This window comes from Oncorhynchus keta, chromosome 33 (genome assembly GCF_023373465.1).
Source record: "Oncorhynchus keta strain PuntledgeMale-10-30-2019 chromosome 33, Oket_V2, whole genome shotgun sequence".
Lineage (NCBI taxonomy): Eukaryota > Metazoa > Chordata > Actinopteri > Salmoniformes > Salmonidae > Oncorhynchus > Oncorhynchus keta.
In genome coordinates, this window is record NC_068453.1 from 23,064,667 (window position 1) to 23,081,858 (window position 17,192).

Below are 17,192 nucleotides of genomic sequence, written 5' to 3' on the forward strand. Positions count from 1 at the left end.
AAAGTTGTCAGGAGTGGGTTTCAAACCATGCCTATAGGGGAGTCTGCGACCTGAATGACTTAATGGTTATTTTCAATGCAATCGTGTTTTTACTTTTTCTTTTAGGGTTTAACAAGGTTTCTCACCAATGACTTTAGATGTGGCCAGTTCGATTACCCTGCAGACTTTAAGAGTGTCTTCAGAATATGGCCATTTTTACATGAATTTAAAAATGCCTCAGATAGGACCAAAAAAGTGTCTGGAGCTATCCGTCAGGGTAAGAGTGACAACAGGTTTCCACATGTGAAAATGGGTGAAATCTTAGCAAATGGCTGAATGGTTATTCATGGGAATCGTGTTGTTGTATTGTTGAGTGTATCATGAGATCTCACCTGAAATCTGTGGCTTGACTACAAACCTGTAACCTATGCTACTGTGGCCTATAGAGCTAGAAGGATGGATAACCAGGTGTGTAAAGGTGTGAGGTGGGATCCTATCCCAAATGGACAACTAATCCCTATGTACTTGTGGAGATCTGTTAGGATATGATTGGTATAAGAAACACGACTAAACTTCAACCTCCGGAGGGGTCAAGAAAATCTAATTTCGTTGTCGGCAGGATTCGAACCTGCGCAGGAAGATCCTAATGGATTTCTAGTCCATCGCCTTAACCACTCGGCCACGACAACAGGCTTGTCAGCGGTGAATGGACCACCAGGCATAGCCTACAGAAAGTGATAATTTTACAACTGAAAGACAATGCAGTAACTCATTAACTCATTATGCAATAACATTAAATGTTCCCCTCAGTCATTAAGTACAGCTGTTTTCTTATTTTCCTTGATCTTTGCTAAGCTCCAGAAGGTTTGCATTTGAGAGTGTTTATTATAAAGTGTTATTTCATCATCTTATTATTACTGCTAAGCAGCATGACTCCTGAGAGGAACTAAACAACTGTCAGAAGTGGGATTTGAACCCACGCCTCCATGGGAGACTGCAACCTGAACTCAGCGCCTTAGACCGCTCGGCCATCCTGCCTACAGCATAGTACCTGGGTATCGGGTTAAAGAGTATGGGGTAAAAGTAGAAATAGGCACAGCCTTCTAAAATCACCACAGAGACCAGTAAAATGCACGATACCGACTTGCACTTTCAATAGTCATTTGTTTTTATCAATGAAAAACTCCAGTCATTGATTTAACCTCAATATGGCCTTCAATGGAAAAGAGTAGTAAATCGTCATTGAATGAACGCTAAACTGGCCTCAGAATATGGCCATTCTGATATAAATGATAAAATTCCTCAGATGAGACCGAAAAAGTGTATGGAAATATCAGCAATCATCAGGGTAAGAGTGACAACAGGTCCACATGGGGAAATCTTAACAAATGGCTTAATGGGTATTTTCAACGCAATCGTGTTATTATTTATTTTTAGGGTTTAACAAGGCAGCTCACCTGTGACCTGTGGCTTGACATTAGATGCGGCGACTTCGATTACCCTGCAGATTATATTTTTGTTCTTCCCGCCAATACAATCCACTGACAACGACCGACGAGTTGTGCGTTCCGAGATGCTTTTTGTTATTCGCCTGTTTGTGGCCCGCCTGTGAAATTGCGCGATTCTTGCAATTCTCTTTCAGCCTCTCATCAACTAGCTGTTTTTGCAGAATATTAAAAATACGATAGTTAATCACTACTCATATTAACGAGGTGTCATTTACATTACCTGAAGTCATTTATTTTTCAACTGGATATTACAAAGGTGCATGACATGCAGGCGCTAAAAAGTTGTCAGGAGTGGGTTTCAAACCATGCCTATAGGGAGTCTGCGACCTGAATGACTTAATGGTTATTTTCAATGCAATCGTGTTTTTACTTTTTCTTTTAGGGTTTAACAAGGTTTCTCACCAATGACTTTAGATGTGGCCAGTTCGATTACCCTGCAGACTTTAAGAGTGTCTTCAGAATATGGCCATTTTTACATGAATTTAAAAATGCCTCAGATAGGACCAAAAAAGTGTCTGGAGCTATCCGTCAGGGTAAGAGTGACAACAGGTTTCCACATGTGAAAATGGGTGAAATCTTAGCAAATGGCTGAATGGTTATTCATGGGAATCGTGTTGTTGTATTGTTGAGTGTATCATGAGATCTCACCTGAAATCTGTGGCTTGACTACAAACCTGTAACCTATGCTACTGTGGCCTATAGAGCTAGAAGGATGGATAACCAGGTGTGTAAAGGTGTGAGGTGGGATCCTATCCCAAATGGACAACTAATCCCTATGTACTTGTGGAGATCTGTTAGGATATGATTGGTATAAGAAACACGACTAAACTTCAACCTCCGGAGGGGTCAAGAAAATCTAATTTCGTTGTCGGCAGGATTCGAACCTGCGCAGGAAGATCCTAATGGATTTCTAGTCCATCGCCTTAACCACTCGGCCACGACAACAGGCTTGTCAGCAGTGAATGGGCCACCAGGCATAGCCTACAGAAAGTGATAATTTTACAACTGAAAGACAATGCAGTAACTCATTAACTCATTATGCAATAACATGAAATGTTCCCCTCAGTCATTTGTTATTAAGTACAGCTGTTTTCTTATTTTCCTTGATCTTTGCTCAGCTCCAGAAGGTTTGCATTTGAGAGTGTTTATTATAAAGTGTTATTTCATCATCTTATTATTACTGCTAAGCAGCATGACTCCTGAGAGGAACTAAACAACTGTCAGAAGTGGGATTTGAACCCACGCCTCCATGGGAGACTGCGACCTGAACGCAGCGCCTTAGACCGCTCGGCCATCCTGACTACAGCACAGTACCTGGGTATCGGGTTAAAGAGTATGGGGTAAAAGTAGAAATAGGCACAGCCTTCTAAAATCACCACAGAGACCAGTAAATGTATGCACGATACCGACTTGCACTTTCAATAGTCATTTGTTTTTATCAATGAAAAACTCCAGTCATTGATTTAACCTCAATATGGCCTTCAATGGAAAAGAGTAGTAAATCGTCATTGAATGAACGCTAAACTGGCCTCAGAATATGGCCATTCTGATATAAATGATAAAATTCCTCAGATAAGACCGAAAAAGTGTATGGAAATATCAGCAATCATCAGGGTAAGAGTGACAACAGGTCCACATGGGGGAAATCTTAACAAATGGCTTAATGGGTATTTTCAACGCAATCGTGTTATTATTTATTTTTAGGGTTTAACAAGGCAGCTCACCTGTGACCTGTGGCTTGACATTAGATGCGGCGACTTCGATTACCCTGCAGATTATATTTTTGTTCTTCCCGCCAATACAATCCACTGACAACGACCGACGAGTTGTGCGTTCCGAGATGCTTTTTGTTATTCGCCTGTTTGTGGCCCGCCTGTGAAATTGCGCGATTCTTGCAATTCTCTTTCAGCCTCTCATCAACTAGCTGTTTTTGCAGAATATTAAAAATACGATAGTTAATCACTACTCATATTAACGAGGTGTCATTTACATTACCTGAAGTCATTTATTTTTCAACTGGATATTACAAAGGTGCATGACATGCAGGCGCTAAAAAGTTGTCAGGAGTGGGTTTCAAACCATGCCTATAGGGAGTCTGCGACCTGAATGACTTAATGGTTATTTTCAATGCAATCGTGTTTTTACTTTTTCTTTTAGGGTTTAACAAGGTTTCTCACCAATGACTTTAGATGTGGCCAGTTCGATTACCCTGCAGACTTTAAGAGTGTCTTCAGAATATGGCCATTTTTACATGAATTTAAAAATGCCTCAGATAGGACCAAAAAAGTGTCTGGAGCTATCCGTCAGGGTAAGAGTGACAACAGGTTTCCACATGTGAAAATGGGTGAAATCTTAGCAAATGGCTGAATGGTTATTCATGGGAATCGTGTTGTTGTATTGTTGAGTGTATCATGAGATCTCACCTGAAATCTGTGGCTTGACTACAAACCTGTAACCTATGCTACTGTGGCCTATAGAGCTAGAAGGATGGATAACCAGGTGTGTAAAGGTGTGAGGTGGGATCCTATCCCAAATGGACAACTAATCCCTATGTACTTGTGGAGATCTGTTAGGATATGATTGGTATAAGAAACACGACTAAACTTCAACCTCCGGAGGGTCAAGAAAATCTAATTTCGTTGTCGGCAGGATTCGAACCTGCGCAGGAAGATCCTAATGGATTTCTAGTCCATCGCCTTAACCACTCGGCCACGACAACAGGCTTGTCAGCAGTGAATGGGCCACCAGGCATAGCCTACAGAAAGTGATAATTTTACAACTGAAAGACAATGCAGTAACTCATTAACTCATTATGCAATAACATGAAATGTTCCCCTCAGTCATTTGTTATTAAGTACAGCTGTTTTCTTATTTTCCTTGATCTTTGCTCAGCTCCAGAAGGTTTGCATTTGAGAGTGTTTATTATAAAGTGTTATTTCATCATCTTATTATTACTGCTAAGCAGCATGACTCCTGAGAGGAACTAAACAACTGTCAGAAGTGGGATTTGAACCCACGCCTCCATGGGAGACTGCGACCTGAACGCAGCGCCTTAGACCGCTCGGCCATCCTGACTACAGCATAGTACCTGGGTATCGGGTTAAAGAGTATGGGGTAAAAGTAGAAATAGGCACAGCCTTCTAAAATCACCACAGAGACCAGTAAATGTATGCACGATACCGACTTGCACTTTCAATAGTCATTTGTTTTTATCAATGAAAAACTCCAGTCATTGATTTAACCTCAATATGGCCTTCAATGGAAAAGAGTAGTAAATCGTCATTGAATGAACGCTAAACTGGCCTCAGAATATGGCCATTCTGATATAAATGATAAAATTCCTCAGATGAGACCGAAAAAGTGTATGGAAATATCAGCAATCATCAGGGTAAGAGTGACAACAGGTCCACATGGGGGAAATCTTAACAAATGGCTTAATGGGTATTTTCAACGCAATCGTGTTATTATTTATTTTTAGGGTTTAACAAGGCAGCTCACCTGTGACCTGTGGCTTGACATTAGATGCGGCGACTTCGATTACCCTGCAGATTATATTTTTGTTCTTCCCGCCAATACAATCCACTGACAACGACCGACGAGTTGTGCGTTCCGAGATGCTTTTTGTTATTCGCCTGTTTGTGGCCCGCCTGTGAAATTGCGCGATTCTTGCAATTCTCTTTCAGCCTCTCATCAACTAGCTGTTTTTGCAGAATATTAAAAATACGATAGTTAATCACTACTCATATTAACGAGGTGTCATTTACATTACCTGAAGTCATTTATTTTTCAACTGGATATTACAAAGGTGCATGACATGCAGGCGCTAAAAAGTTGTCAGGAGTGGGTTTCAAACCATGCCTATAGGGAGTCTGCGACCTGAATGACTTAATGGTTATTTTCAATGCAATCGTGTTTTTACTTTTTCTTTTAGGGTTTAACAAGGTTTCTCACCAATGACTTTAGATGTGGCCAGTTCGATTACCCTGCAGACTTTAAGAGTGTCTTCAGAATATGGCCATTTTTACATGAATTTAAAAATGCCTCAGATAGGACCAAAAAAGTGTCTGGAGCTATCCGTCAGGGTAAGAGTGACAACAGGTTTCCACATGTGAAAATGGGTGAAATCTTAGCAAATGGCTGAATGGTTATTCATGGGAATCGTGTTGTTGTATTGTTGAGTGTATCATGAGATCTCACCTGAAATCTGTGGCTTGACTACAAACCTGTAACCTATGCTACTGTGGCCTATAGAGCTAGAAGGATGGATAACCAGGTGTGTAAAGGTGTGAGGTGGGATCCTATCCCAAATGGACAACTAATCCCTATGTACTTGTGGAGATCTGTTAGGATATGATTGGTATAAGAAACACGACTAAACTTCAACCTCCGGAGGGGTCAAGAAAATCTAATTTCGTTGTCGGCAGGATTCGAACCTGCGCAGGAAGATCCTAATGGATTTCTAGTCCATCGCCTTAACCACTCGGCCACGACAACAGGCTTGTCAGCAGTGAATGGGCCACCAGGCATAGCCTACAGAAAGTGATAATTTTACAACTGAAAGACAATGCAGTAACTCATTAACTCATTATGCAATAACATGAAATGTTCCCCTCAGTCATTTGTTATTAAGTACAGCTGTTTTCTTATTTTCCTTGATCTTTGCTCAGCTCCAGAAGGTTTGCATTTGAGAGTGTTTATTATAAAGTGTTATTTCATCATCTTATTATTACTGCTAAGCAGCATGACTCCTGAGAGGAACTAAACAACTGTCAGAAGTGGGATTTGAACCCACGCCTCCATGGGAGACTGCGACCTGAACGCAGCGCCTTAGACCGCTCGGCCATCCTGACTACAGCATAGTACCTGGGTATCGGGTTAAAGAGTATGGGGTAAAAGTAGAAATAGGCACAGCCTTCTAAAATCACCACAGAGACCAGTAAAATGCACGATACCGACTTGCACTTTCAATAGTCATTTGTTTTTATCAATGAAAAACTCCAGTCATTGATTTAACCTCAATATGGCCTTCAATGGAAAAGAGTAGTAAATCGTCATTGAATGAACGCTAAACTGGCCTCAGAATATGGCCATTCTGATATAAATGATAAAATTCCTCAGATAAGACCGAAAAAGTGTATGGAAATATCAGCAATCATCAGGGTAAGAGTGACAACAGGTCCACATGGGGGAAATCTTAACAAATGGCTTAATGGGTATTTTCAACGCAATCGTGTTATTATTTATTTTTAGGGTTTAACAAGGCAGCTCACCTGTGACCTGTGGCTTGACATTAGATGCGGCGACTTCGATTACCCTGCAGATTATATTTTTGTTCTTCCCGCCAACACAATCCACTGACCACGACCGACGAGTTGTGCGTTCCGAGATGCTTTTTGTTATTCGCCTGTTTGTGGCCCGCCTGTGAAATTGCGCGATTCTTGCAATTCTCTTTCAGCCTCTCATCAACTAGCTGTTGTTGCAGAATATTAAAAATACTATAGTTATTCACTACTCATATTAACTAGGTGTCATTTACATTACCTGAAGTCATTTATTTTTCAACTGGATATTACAAAGGTGCATGACATGCAGGCGCTAAAAAGTTGTCAGGAGTGGGTTTCAAACCATGCCTATAGGGGAGTCTGCGACCTGAATGACTTAATGGTTATTTTCAATGCAATCGTGTTTTTACTTTTTCTTTTAGGGTTTAACAAGGTTTCTCACCAATGACTTTAGATGTGGCCAGTTCGATTACCCTGCAGACTTTAAGAGTGTCTTCAGAATATGGCCATTTTTACATGAATTTAAAAATGCCTCAGATAGGACCAAAAAAGTGTCTGGAGCTATCCGTCAGGGTAAGAGTGACAACAGGTTTCCACATGTGAAAATGGGTGAAATCTTAGCAAATGGCTGAATGGTTATTCATGGGAATCGTGTTGTTGTATTGTTGAGTGTATCATGAGATCTCACCTGAAATCTGTGGCTTGACTACAAACCTGTAACCTATGCTACTGTGGCCTATAGAGCTAGAAGGATGGATAACCAGGTGTGTAAAGGTGTGAGGTGGGATCCTATCCCAAATGGACAACTAATCCCTATGTACTTGTGGAGATCTGTTAGGATATGATTGGTATAAGAAACACGACTAAACTTCAACCTCCGGAGGGGTCAAGAAAATCTAATTTCGTTGTCGGCAGGATTCGAACCTGCGCAGGAAGATCCTAATGGATTTCTAGTCCATCGCCTTAACCACTCGGCCACGACAACAGGCTTGTCAGCAGTGAATGGGCCACCAGGCATAGCCTACAGAAAGTGATAATTTTACAACTGAAAGACAATGCAGTAACTCATTAACTCATTATGCAATAACATGAAATGTTCCCCTCAGTCATTTGTTATTAAGTACAGCTGTTTTCTTATTTTCCTTGATCTTTGCTCAGCTCCAGAAGGTTTGCATTTGAGAGTGTTTATTATAAAGTGTTATTTCATCATCTTATTATTACTGCTAAGCAGCATGACTCCTGAGAGGAACTAAACAACTGTCAGAAGTGGGATTTGAACCCACGCCTCCATGGGAGACTGCGACCTGAACGCAGCGCCTTAGACCGCTCGGCCATCCTGACTACAGCACAGTACCTGGGTATCGGGTTAAAGAGTATGGGGTAAAAGTAGAAATAGGCACAGCCTTCTAAAATCACCACAGAGACCAGTAAATGCACGATACCGACTTGCACTTTCAATAGTCATTTGTTTTTATCAATGAAAAACTCCAGTCATTGATTTAACCTCAATATGGCCTTCAATGGAAAAGAGTAGTAAATCGTCATTGAATGAACGCTAAACTGGCCTCAGAATATGGCCATTCTGATATAAATGATAAAATTCCTCAGATAAGACCGAAAAAGTGTATGGAAATATCAGCAATCATCAGGGTAAGAGTGACAACAGGTCCACATGGGGGAAATCTTAACAAATGGCTTAATGGGTATTTTCAACGCAATCGTGTTATTATTTATTTTTAGGGTTTAACAAGGCAGCTCACCTGTGACCTGTGGCTTGACATTAGATGCGGCGACTTCGATTACCCTGCAGATTATATTTTTGTTCTTCCCGCCAATACAATCCACTGACAACGACCGACGAGTTGTGCGTTCCGAGATGCTTTTGTTATTCGCCTGTTTGTGGCCCGCCTGTGAAATTGCGCGATTCTTGCAATTCTCTTTCAGCCTCTCATCAACTAGCTGTTTTTGCAGAATATTAAAAATACGATAGTTAATCACTACTCATATTAACGAGGTGTCATTTACATTACCTGAAGTCATTTATTTTTCAACTGGATATTACAAAGGTGCATGACATGCAGGCGCTAAAAAGTTGTCAGGAGTGGGTTTCAAACCATGCCTATAGGGAGTCTGCGACCTGAATGACTTAATGGTTATTTTCAATGCAATCGTGTTTTTACTTTTTCTTTTAGGGTTTAACAAGGTTTCTCACCAATGACTTTAGATGTGGCCAGTTCGATTACCCTGCAGACTTTAAGAGTGTCTTCAGAATATGGCCATTTTTACATGAATTTAAAAATGCCTCAGATAGGACCAAAAAAGTGTCTGGAGCTATCCGTCAGGGTAAGAGTGACAACAGGTTTCCACATGTGAAAATGGGTGAAATCTTAGCAAATGGCTGAATGGTTATTCATGGGAATCGTGTTGTTGTATTGTTGAGTGTATCATGAGATCTCACCTGAAATCTGTGGCTTGACTACAAACCTGTAACCTATGCTACTGTGGCCTATAGAGCTAGAAGGATGGATAACCAGGTGTGTAAAGGTGTGAGGTGGGATCCTATCCCAAATGGACAACTAATCCCTATGTACTTGTGGAGATCTGTTAGGATATGATTGGTATAAGAAACACGACTAAACTTCAACCTCCGGAGGGGTCAAGAAAATCTAATTTCGTTGTCGGCAGGATTCGAACCTGCGCAGGAAGATCCTAATGGATTTCTAGTCCATCGCCTTAACCACTCGGCCACGACAACAGGCTTGTCAGCAGTGAATGGGCCACCAGGCATAGCCTACAGAAAGTGATAATTTTACAACTGAAAGACAATGCAGTAACTCATTAACTCATTATGCAATAACATGAAATGTTCCCCTCAGTCATTTGTTATTAAGTACAGCTGTTTTCTTATTTTCCTTGATCTTTGCTCAGCTCCAGAAGGTTTGCATTTGAGAGTGTTTATTATAAAGTGTTATTTCATCATCTTATTATTACTGCTAAGCAGCATGACTCCTGAGAGGAACTAAACAACTGTCAGAAGTGGGATTTGAACCCACGCCTCCATGGGAGACTGCGACCTGAACGCAGCGCCTTAGACCGCTCGGCCATCCTGACTACAGCACAGTACCTGGGTATCGGGTTAAAGAGTATGGGGTAAAAGTAGAAATAGGCACAGCCTTCTAAAATCACCACAGAGACCAGTAAATGTATGCACGATACCGACTTGCACTTTCAATAGTCATTTGTTTTTATCAATGAAAAACTCCAGTCATTGATTTAACCTCAATATGGCCTTCAATGGAAAAGAGTAGTAAATCGTCATTGAATGAACGCTAAACTGGCCTCAGAATATGGCCATTCTGATATAAATGATAAAATTCCTCAGATGAGACCGAAAAAGTGTATGGAAATATCAGCAATCATCAGGGTAAGAGTGACAACAGGTCCACATGGGGGAAATCTTAACAAATGGCTTAATGGGTATTTTCAACGCAATCGTGTTATTATTTATTTTTAGGGTTTAACAAGGCAGCTCACCTGTGACCTGTGGCTTGACATTAGATGCGGCGACTTCGATTACCCTGCAGATTATATTTTTGTTCTTCCCGCCAACACAATCCACTGACCACGACCGACGAGTTGTGCGTTCCGAGATGCTTTTTGTTATTCGCCTGTTTGTGGCCCGCCTGTGAAATTGCGCGATTCTTGCAATTCTCTTTCAGCCTCTCATCAACTAGCTGTTGTTGCAGAATATTAAAAATACTATAGTTATTCACTACTCATATTAACTAGGTGTCATTTACATTACCTTAAGTCATTTATTTTTCAACTGGATATTACAAAGGTGCATGACATGCAGGCGCTAAAAAGTTGTCAGGAGTGGGTTTCAAACCATGCCTATAGGGGAGTCTGCGACCTGAATGACTTAATGGTTATTTTCAATGCAATCGTGTTTTTACTTTTTCTTTTAGGGTTTAACAAGGTTTCTCACCAATGACTTTAGATGTGGCCAGTTCGATTACCCTGCAGACTTTAAGAGTGTCTTCAGAATATGGCCATTTTTACATGAATTTAAAAATGCCTCAGATAGGACCAAAAAAGTGTCTGGAGCTATCCGTCAGGGTAAGAGTGACAACAGGTTTCCACATGTGAAAATGGGTGAAATCTTAGCAAATGGCTGAATGGTTATTCATGGGAATCGTGTTGTTGTATTGTTGAGTGTATCATGAGATCTCACCTGAAATCTGTGGCTTGACTACAAACCTGTAACCTATGCTACTGTGGCCTATAGAGCTAGAAGGATGGATAACCAGGTGTGTAAAGGTGTGAGGTGGGATCCTATCCCAAATGGACAACTAATCCCTATGTACTTGTGGAGATCTGTTAGGATATGATTGGTATAAGAAACACGACTAAACTTCAACCTCCGGAGGGGTCAAGAAAATCTAATTTCGTTGTCGGCAGGATTCGAACCTGCGCAGGAAGATCCTAATGGATTTCTAGTCCATCGCCTTAACCCCTCGTCCACGACAACAGTCTTGTCAGCAGTGAGTGAATGGGCCACCAGGCATAGCCTACAGAAAGTGATAATTTTACAACTGAAAGACAATGCAGTAACTCATTAACTCATTATGCAATAACATGAAATGTTCCCCTCAGTCATTTGTTATTAAGTACAGCTGTTTTCTTATTTTCCTTGATCTTTGCTCAGCTCCAGAAGGTTTGCATTTGAGAGTGTTTATTATAAAGTGTTATTTCATCATCTTATTATTACTGCTAAGCAGCATGACTCCTGAGAGGAACTAAACAACTGTCAGAAGTGGGATTTGAACCCACGCCTCCATGGGAGACTGCGACCTGAACGCAGCGCCTTAGACCGCTCGGCCATCCTGACTACAGCACAGTACCTGGGTATCGGGTTAAAGAGTATGGGGTAAAAGTAGAAATAGGCACAGCCTTCTAAAATCACCACAGAGACCAGTAAATGCACGATACCGACTTGCACTTTCAATAGTCATTTGTTTTTATCAATGAAAAACTCCAGTCATTGATTTAACCTCAATATGGCCTTCAATGGAAAAGAGTAGTAAATCGTCATTGAATGAACGCTAAACTGGCCTCAGAATATGGCCATTCTGATATAAATGATAAAATTCCTCAGATGAGACCGAAAAAGTGTATGGAAATATCAGCAATCATCAGGGTAAGAGTGACAACAGGTCCACATGGGGGAAATCTTAACAAATGGCTTAATGGGTATTTTCAACGCAATCGTGTTATTATTTATTTTTAGGGTTTAACAAGGCAGCTCACCTGTGACCTGTGGCTTGACATTAGATGCGGCGACTTCGATTACCCTGCAGATTATATTTTTGTTCTTCCCGCCAATACAATCCACTGACAACGACCGACGAGTTGTGCGTTCCGAGATGCTTTTTGTTATTCGCCTGTTTGTGGCCCGCCTGTGAAATTGCGCGATTCTTGCAATTCTCTTTCAGCCTCTCATCAACTAGCTGTTTTTGCAGAATATTAAAAATACGATAGTTAATCACTACTCATATTAACGAGGTGTCATTTACATTACCTGAAGTCATTTATTTTTCAACTGGATATTACAAAGGTGCATGACATGCAGGCGCTAAAAAGTTGTCAGGAGTGGGTTTCAAACCATGCCTATAGGGGAGTCTGCGACCTGAATGACTTAATGGTTATTTTCAATGCAATCGTGTTTTTACTTTTTCTTTTAGGGTTTAACAAGGTTTCTCACCAATGACTTTAGATGTGGCCAGTTCGATTACCCTGCAGACTTTAAGAGTGTCTTCAGAATATGGCCATTTTTACATGAATTTAAAAATGCCTCAGATAGGACCAAAAGTGTCTGGAGCTATCCGTCAGGGTAAGAGTGACAACAGGTTTCCACATGTGAAAATGGGTGAAATCTTAGCAAATGGCTGAATGGTTATTCATGGGAATCGTGTTGTTGTATTGTTGAGTGTATCATGAGATCTCACCTGAAATCTGTGGCTTGACTACAAACCTGTAACCTATGCTACTGTGGCCTATAGAGCTAGAAGGATGGATAACCAGGTGTGTAAAGGTGTGAGGTGGGATCCTATCCCAAATGGACAACTAATCCCTATGTACTTGTGGAGATCTGTTAGGATATGATTGGTATAAGAAACACGACTAAACTTCAACCTCCGGAGGGGTCAAGAAAATCTAATTTCGTTGTCGGCAGGATTCGAACCTGCGCAGGAAGATCCTAATGGATTTCTAGTCCATCGCCTTAACCACTCGGCCACGACAACAGGCTTGTCAGCAGTGAATGGGCCACCAGGCATAGCCTACAGAAAGTGATAATTTTACAACTGAAAGACAATGCAGTAACTCATTAACTCATTATGCAATAACATGAAATGTTCCCCTCAGTCATTTGTTATTAAGTACAGCTGTTTTCTTATTTTCCTTGATCTTTGCTCAGCTCCAGAAGGTTTGCATTTGAGAGTGTTTATTATAAAGTGTTATTTCATCATCTTATTATTACTGCTAAGCAGCATGACTCCTGAGAGGAACTAAACAACTGTCAGAAGTGGGATTTGAACCCACGCCTCCATGGGAGACTGCGACCTGAACGCAGCGCCTTAGACCGCTCGGCCATCCTGACTACAGCATAGTACCTGGGTATCGGGTTAAAGAGTATGGGGTAAAAGTAGAAATAGGCACAGCCTTCTAAAATCACCACAGAGACCAGTAAATTTATGCACGATACCGACTTGCACTTTCAATAGTCATTTGTTTTTATCAATGAAAAACTCCAGTCATTGATTTAACCTCAATATGGCCTTCAATGGAAAAGAGTAGTAAATCGTCATTGAATGAACGCTAAACTGGCCTCAGAATATGGCCATTCTGATATAAATGATAAAATTCCTCAGATAAGACCGAAAAAGTGTATGGAAATATCAGCAATCATCAGGGTAAGAGTGACAACAGGTCCACATGGGGGAAATCTTAACAAATGGCTTAATGGGTATTTTCAACGCAATCGTGTTATTATTTATTTTTAGGGTTTAACAAGGCAGCTCACCTGTGACCTGTGGCTTGACATTAGATGCGGCGACTTCGATTACCCTGCAGATTATATTTTTGTTCTTCCCGCCAATACAATCCACTGACAACGACCGACGAGTTGTGCGTTCCGAGATGCTTTTTGTTATTCGCCTGTTTGTGGCCCGCCTGTGAAATTGCGCGATTCTTGCAATTCTCTTTCAGCCTCTCATCAACTAGCTGTTTTTGCAGAATATTAAAAATACGATAGTTAATCACTACTCATATTAACGAGGTGTCATTTACATTACCTGAAGTCATTTATTTTTCAACTGGATATTACAAAGGTGCATGACATGCAGGCGCTAAAAAGTTGTCAGGAGTGGGTTTCAAACCATGCCTATAGGGAGTCTGCGACCTGAATGACTTAATGGTTATTTTCAATGCAATCGTGTTTTTACTTTTTCTTTTAGGGTTTAACAAGGTTTCTCACCAATGACTTTAGATGTGGCCAGTTCGATTACCCTGCAGACTTTAAGAGTGTCTTCAGAATATGGCCATTTTTACATGAATTTAAAAATGCCTCAGATAGGACCAAAAAAGTGTCTGGAGCTATCCGTCAGGGTAAGAGTGACAACAGGTTTCCACATGTGAAAATGGGTGAAATCTTAGCAAATGGCTGAATGGTTATTCATGGGAATCGTGTTGTTGTATTGTTGAGTGTATCATGAGATCTCACCTGAAATCTGTGGCTTGACTACAAACCTGTAACCTATGCTACTGTGGCCTATAGAGCTAGAAGGATGGATAACCAGGTGTGTAAAGGTGTGAGGTGGGATCCTATCCCAAATGGACAACTAATCCCTATGTACTTGTGGAGATCTGTTAGGATATGATTGGTATAAGAAACACGACTAAACTTCAACCTCCGGAGGGGTCAAGAAAATCTAATTTCGTTGTCGGCAGGATTCGAACCTGCGCAGGAAGATCCTAATGGATTTCTAGTCCATCGCCTTAACCACTCGGCCACGACAACAGGCTTGTCAGCAGTGAATGGGCCACCAGGCATAGCCTACAGAAAGTGATAATTTTACAACTGAAAGACAATGCAGTAACTCATTAACTCATTATGCAATAACATGAAATGTTCCCCTCAGTCATTTGTTATTAAGTACAGCTGTTTTCTTATTTTCCTTGATCTTTGCTCAGCTCCAGAAGGTTTGCATTTGAGAGTGTTTATTATAAAGTGTTATTTCATCATCTTATTATTACTGCTAAGCAGCATGACTCCTGAGAGGAACTAAACAACTGTCAGAAGTGGGATTTGAACCCACGCCTCCATGGGAGACTGCGACCTGAACGCAGCGCCTTAGACCGCTCGGCCATCCTGACTACAGCATAGTACCTGGGTATCGGGTTAAAGAGTATGGGGTAAAAGTAGAAATAGGCACAGCCTTCTAAAATCACCACAGAGACCAGTAAATTTATGCACGATACCGACTTGCACTTTCAATAGTCATTTGTTTTTATCAATGAAAAACTCCAGTCATTGATTTAACCTCAATATGGCCTTCAATGGAAAAGAGTAGTAAATCGTCATTGAATGAACGCTAAACTGGCCTCAGAATATGGCCATTCTGATATAAATGATAAAATTCCTCAGATAAGACCGAAAAAGTGTATGGAAATATCAGCAATCATCAGGGTAAGAGTGACAACAGGTCCACATGGGGGAAATCTTAACAAATGGCTTAATGGGTATTTTCAACGCAATCGTGTTATTATTTATTTTTAGGGTTTAACAAGGCAGCTCACCTGTGACCTGTGGCTTGACATTAGATGCGGCGACTTCGATTACCCTGCAGATTATATTTTTGTTCTTCCCGCCAATACAATCCACTGACAACGACCGACGAGTTGTGCGTTCCGAGATGCTTTTTGTTATTCGCCTGTTTGTGGCCCGCCTGTGAAATTGCGCGATTCTTGCAATTCTCTTTCAGCCTCTCATCAACTAGCTGTTTTTGCAGAATATTAAAAATACGATAGTTAATCACTACTCATATTAACGAGGTGTCATTTACATTACCTTAAGTCATTTATTTTTCAACTGGATTTTACAAAGGTGCATGACATGCAGGCGCTAAAAAGTTGTCAGGAGTGGGTTTCAAACCATGCCTATAGGTGAGTCTGCGACCTGAATGACTTAATGGTTATTTTCAATGCAATCATGTTTTTACTTTTTCTTTTAGGGTTTAACAAGGTTTCTCACCAATGACTTTAGATGTGGCCAGTTCGATTACCCTGCAGACTTTAAGAGTGTCTTCAGAATATGGCCATTTTTACATGAATTTAAAAATGCCTCAGATAGGACCAAAAAAGTGTCTGGAGCTATCCGTCAGGGTAAGAGTGACAACAGGTTTCCACATGTGAAAATGGGTGAAATCTTAGCAAATGGCTGAATGGTTATTCATGGGAATCGTGTTGTTGTATTGTTGAGTGTATCATGAGATCTCACCTGAAATCTGTGGCTTGACTACAAACCTGTAACCTATGCTACTGTGGCCTATAGAGCTAGAAGGATGGATAACCAGGTGTGTAAAGGTGTGAGGTGGGATCCTATCCCAAATGGACAACTAATCCCTATGTACTTGTGGAGATCTGTTAGGATATGATTGGTATAAGAAACACGACTAAACTTCAACCTCCGGAGGGGTCAAGAAAATCTAATTTCGTTGTCGGCAGGATTCGAACCTGCGCAGGAAGATCCTAATGGATTTCTAGTCCATCGCCTTAACCACTCGGCCACGACAACAGGCTTGTCAGCAGTGAATGGGCCACCAGGCATAGCCTACAGAAAGTGATAATTTTACAACTGAAAGACAATGCAGTAACTCATTAACTCATTATGCAATAACATGAAATGTTCCCCTCAGTCATTTGTTATTAAGTACAGCTGTTTTCTTATTTTCCTTGATCTTTGCTCAGCTCCAGAAGGTTTGCATTTGAGAGTGTTTATTATAAAGTGTTATTTCATCATCTTATTATTACTGCTAAGCAGCATGACTCCTGAGAGGAACTAAACAACTGTCAGAAGTGGGATTTGAACCCACGCCTCCATGGGAGACTGCGACCTGAACGCAGCGCCTTAGACCGCTCGGCCATCCTGACTACAGCATAGTACCTGGGTATCGGGTTAAAGAGTATGGGGTAAAAGTAGAAATAGGCACAGCCTTCTAAAATCACCACAGAGACCAGTAAATTTATGCACGATACCGACTTGCACTTTCAATAGTCATTTGTTTTTATCAATGAAAAACTCCAGTCATTGATTTAACCTCAATATGGCCTTCAATGGAAAAGAGTAGTAAATCGTCATTGA

The 17,192-nt window shown here is 40.9% G+C and overlaps 20 non-coding genes across 20 annotated transcripts; all 20 read right to left on the reverse strand.

The window, feature by feature from the left end:
• Window positions 1–586: 586 nt before the first annotated feature.
• On the reverse strand, window positions 587–668 carry trnas-aga (transfer RNA serine (anticodon AGA)). The gene has a single exon. It is a non-coding gene; the product is annotated as a tRNA-Ser (tRNA).
• A 266-nt stretch (window positions 669–934) lies between these two features.
• On the reverse strand, window positions 935–1,017 carry trnal-cag (transfer RNA leucine (anticodon CAG)). The gene has a single exon. It is a non-coding gene; the product is annotated as a tRNA-Leu (tRNA).
• A 1,333-nt stretch (window positions 1,018–2,350) lies between these two features.
• On the reverse strand, window positions 2,351–2,432 carry trnas-aga (transfer RNA serine (anticodon AGA)). The gene has a single exon. It is a non-coding gene; the product is annotated as a tRNA-Ser (tRNA).
• Window positions 2,433–2,705: 273 nt separating this feature from the next.
• On the reverse strand, window positions 2,706–2,788 carry trnal-cag (transfer RNA leucine (anticodon CAG)). Its single transcript has one exon. It is a non-coding gene; the product is annotated as a tRNA-Leu (tRNA).
• Window positions 2,789–4,124: 1,336 nt separating this feature from the next.
• On the reverse strand, window positions 4,125–4,206 carry trnas-aga (transfer RNA serine (anticodon AGA)). The gene has a single exon. It is a non-coding gene; the product is annotated as a tRNA-Ser (tRNA).
• A 273-nt stretch (window positions 4,207–4,479) lies between these two features.
• trnal-cag (transfer RNA leucine (anticodon CAG)) lies at window positions 4,480–4,562 on the reverse strand. The gene has a single exon. It is a non-coding gene; the product is annotated as a tRNA-Leu (tRNA).
• Window positions 4,563–5,899: 1,337 nt separating this feature from the next.
• Window positions 5,900–5,981, reverse strand: trnas-aga (transfer RNA serine (anticodon AGA)). Its single transcript has one exon. It is a non-coding gene; the product is annotated as a tRNA-Ser (tRNA).
• Window positions 5,982–6,254: 273 nt separating this feature from the next.
• trnal-cag (transfer RNA leucine (anticodon CAG)) lies at window positions 6,255–6,337 on the reverse strand. Its single transcript has one exon. It is a non-coding gene; the product is annotated as a tRNA-Leu (tRNA).
• Window positions 6,338–7,672: 1,335 nt separating this feature from the next.
• On the reverse strand, window positions 7,673–7,754 carry trnas-aga (transfer RNA serine (anticodon AGA)). Its single transcript has one exon. It is a non-coding gene; the product is annotated as a tRNA-Ser (tRNA).
• A 273-nt stretch (window positions 7,755–8,027) lies between these two features.
• On the reverse strand, window positions 8,028–8,110 carry trnal-cag (transfer RNA leucine (anticodon CAG)). The gene has a single exon. It is a non-coding gene; the product is annotated as a tRNA-Leu (tRNA).
• Window positions 8,111–9,442: 1,332 nt separating this feature from the next.
• Window positions 9,443–9,524, reverse strand: trnas-aga (transfer RNA serine (anticodon AGA)). The gene has a single exon. It is a non-coding gene; the product is annotated as a tRNA-Ser (tRNA).
• A 273-nt stretch (window positions 9,525–9,797) lies between these two features.
• On the reverse strand, window positions 9,798–9,880 carry trnal-cag (transfer RNA leucine (anticodon CAG)). Its single transcript has one exon. It is a non-coding gene; the product is annotated as a tRNA-Leu (tRNA).
• A 1,338-nt stretch (window positions 9,881–11,218) lies between these two features.
• trnas-aga (transfer RNA serine (anticodon AGA)) lies at window positions 11,219–11,300 on the reverse strand. The gene has a single exon. It is a non-coding gene; the product is annotated as a tRNA-Ser (tRNA).
• Window positions 11,301–11,577: 277 nt separating this feature from the next.
• Window positions 11,578–11,660, reverse strand: trnal-cag (transfer RNA leucine (anticodon CAG)). The gene has a single exon. It is a non-coding gene; the product is annotated as a tRNA-Leu (tRNA).
• A 1,332-nt stretch (window positions 11,661–12,992) lies between these two features.
• Window positions 12,993–13,074, reverse strand: trnas-aga (transfer RNA serine (anticodon AGA)). The gene has a single exon. It is a non-coding gene; the product is annotated as a tRNA-Ser (tRNA).
• A 273-nt stretch (window positions 13,075–13,347) lies between these two features.
• On the reverse strand, window positions 13,348–13,430 carry trnal-cag (transfer RNA leucine (anticodon CAG)). Its single transcript has one exon. It is a non-coding gene; the product is annotated as a tRNA-Leu (tRNA).
• Window positions 13,431–14,767: 1,337 nt separating this feature from the next.
• Window positions 14,768–14,849, reverse strand: trnas-aga (transfer RNA serine (anticodon AGA)). Its single transcript has one exon. It is a non-coding gene; the product is annotated as a tRNA-Ser (tRNA).
• A 273-nt stretch (window positions 14,850–15,122) lies between these two features.
• Window positions 15,123–15,205, reverse strand: trnal-cag (transfer RNA leucine (anticodon CAG)). The gene has a single exon. It is a non-coding gene; the product is annotated as a tRNA-Leu (tRNA).
• A 1,338-nt stretch (window positions 15,206–16,543) lies between these two features.
• Window positions 16,544–16,625, reverse strand: trnas-aga (transfer RNA serine (anticodon AGA)). The gene has a single exon. It is a non-coding gene; the product is annotated as a tRNA-Ser (tRNA).
• A 273-nt stretch (window positions 16,626–16,898) lies between these two features.
• Window positions 16,899–16,981, reverse strand: trnal-cag (transfer RNA leucine (anticodon CAG)). Its single transcript has one exon. It is a non-coding gene; the product is annotated as a tRNA-Leu (tRNA).
• Window positions 16,982–17,192: the final 211 nt, after the last annotated feature.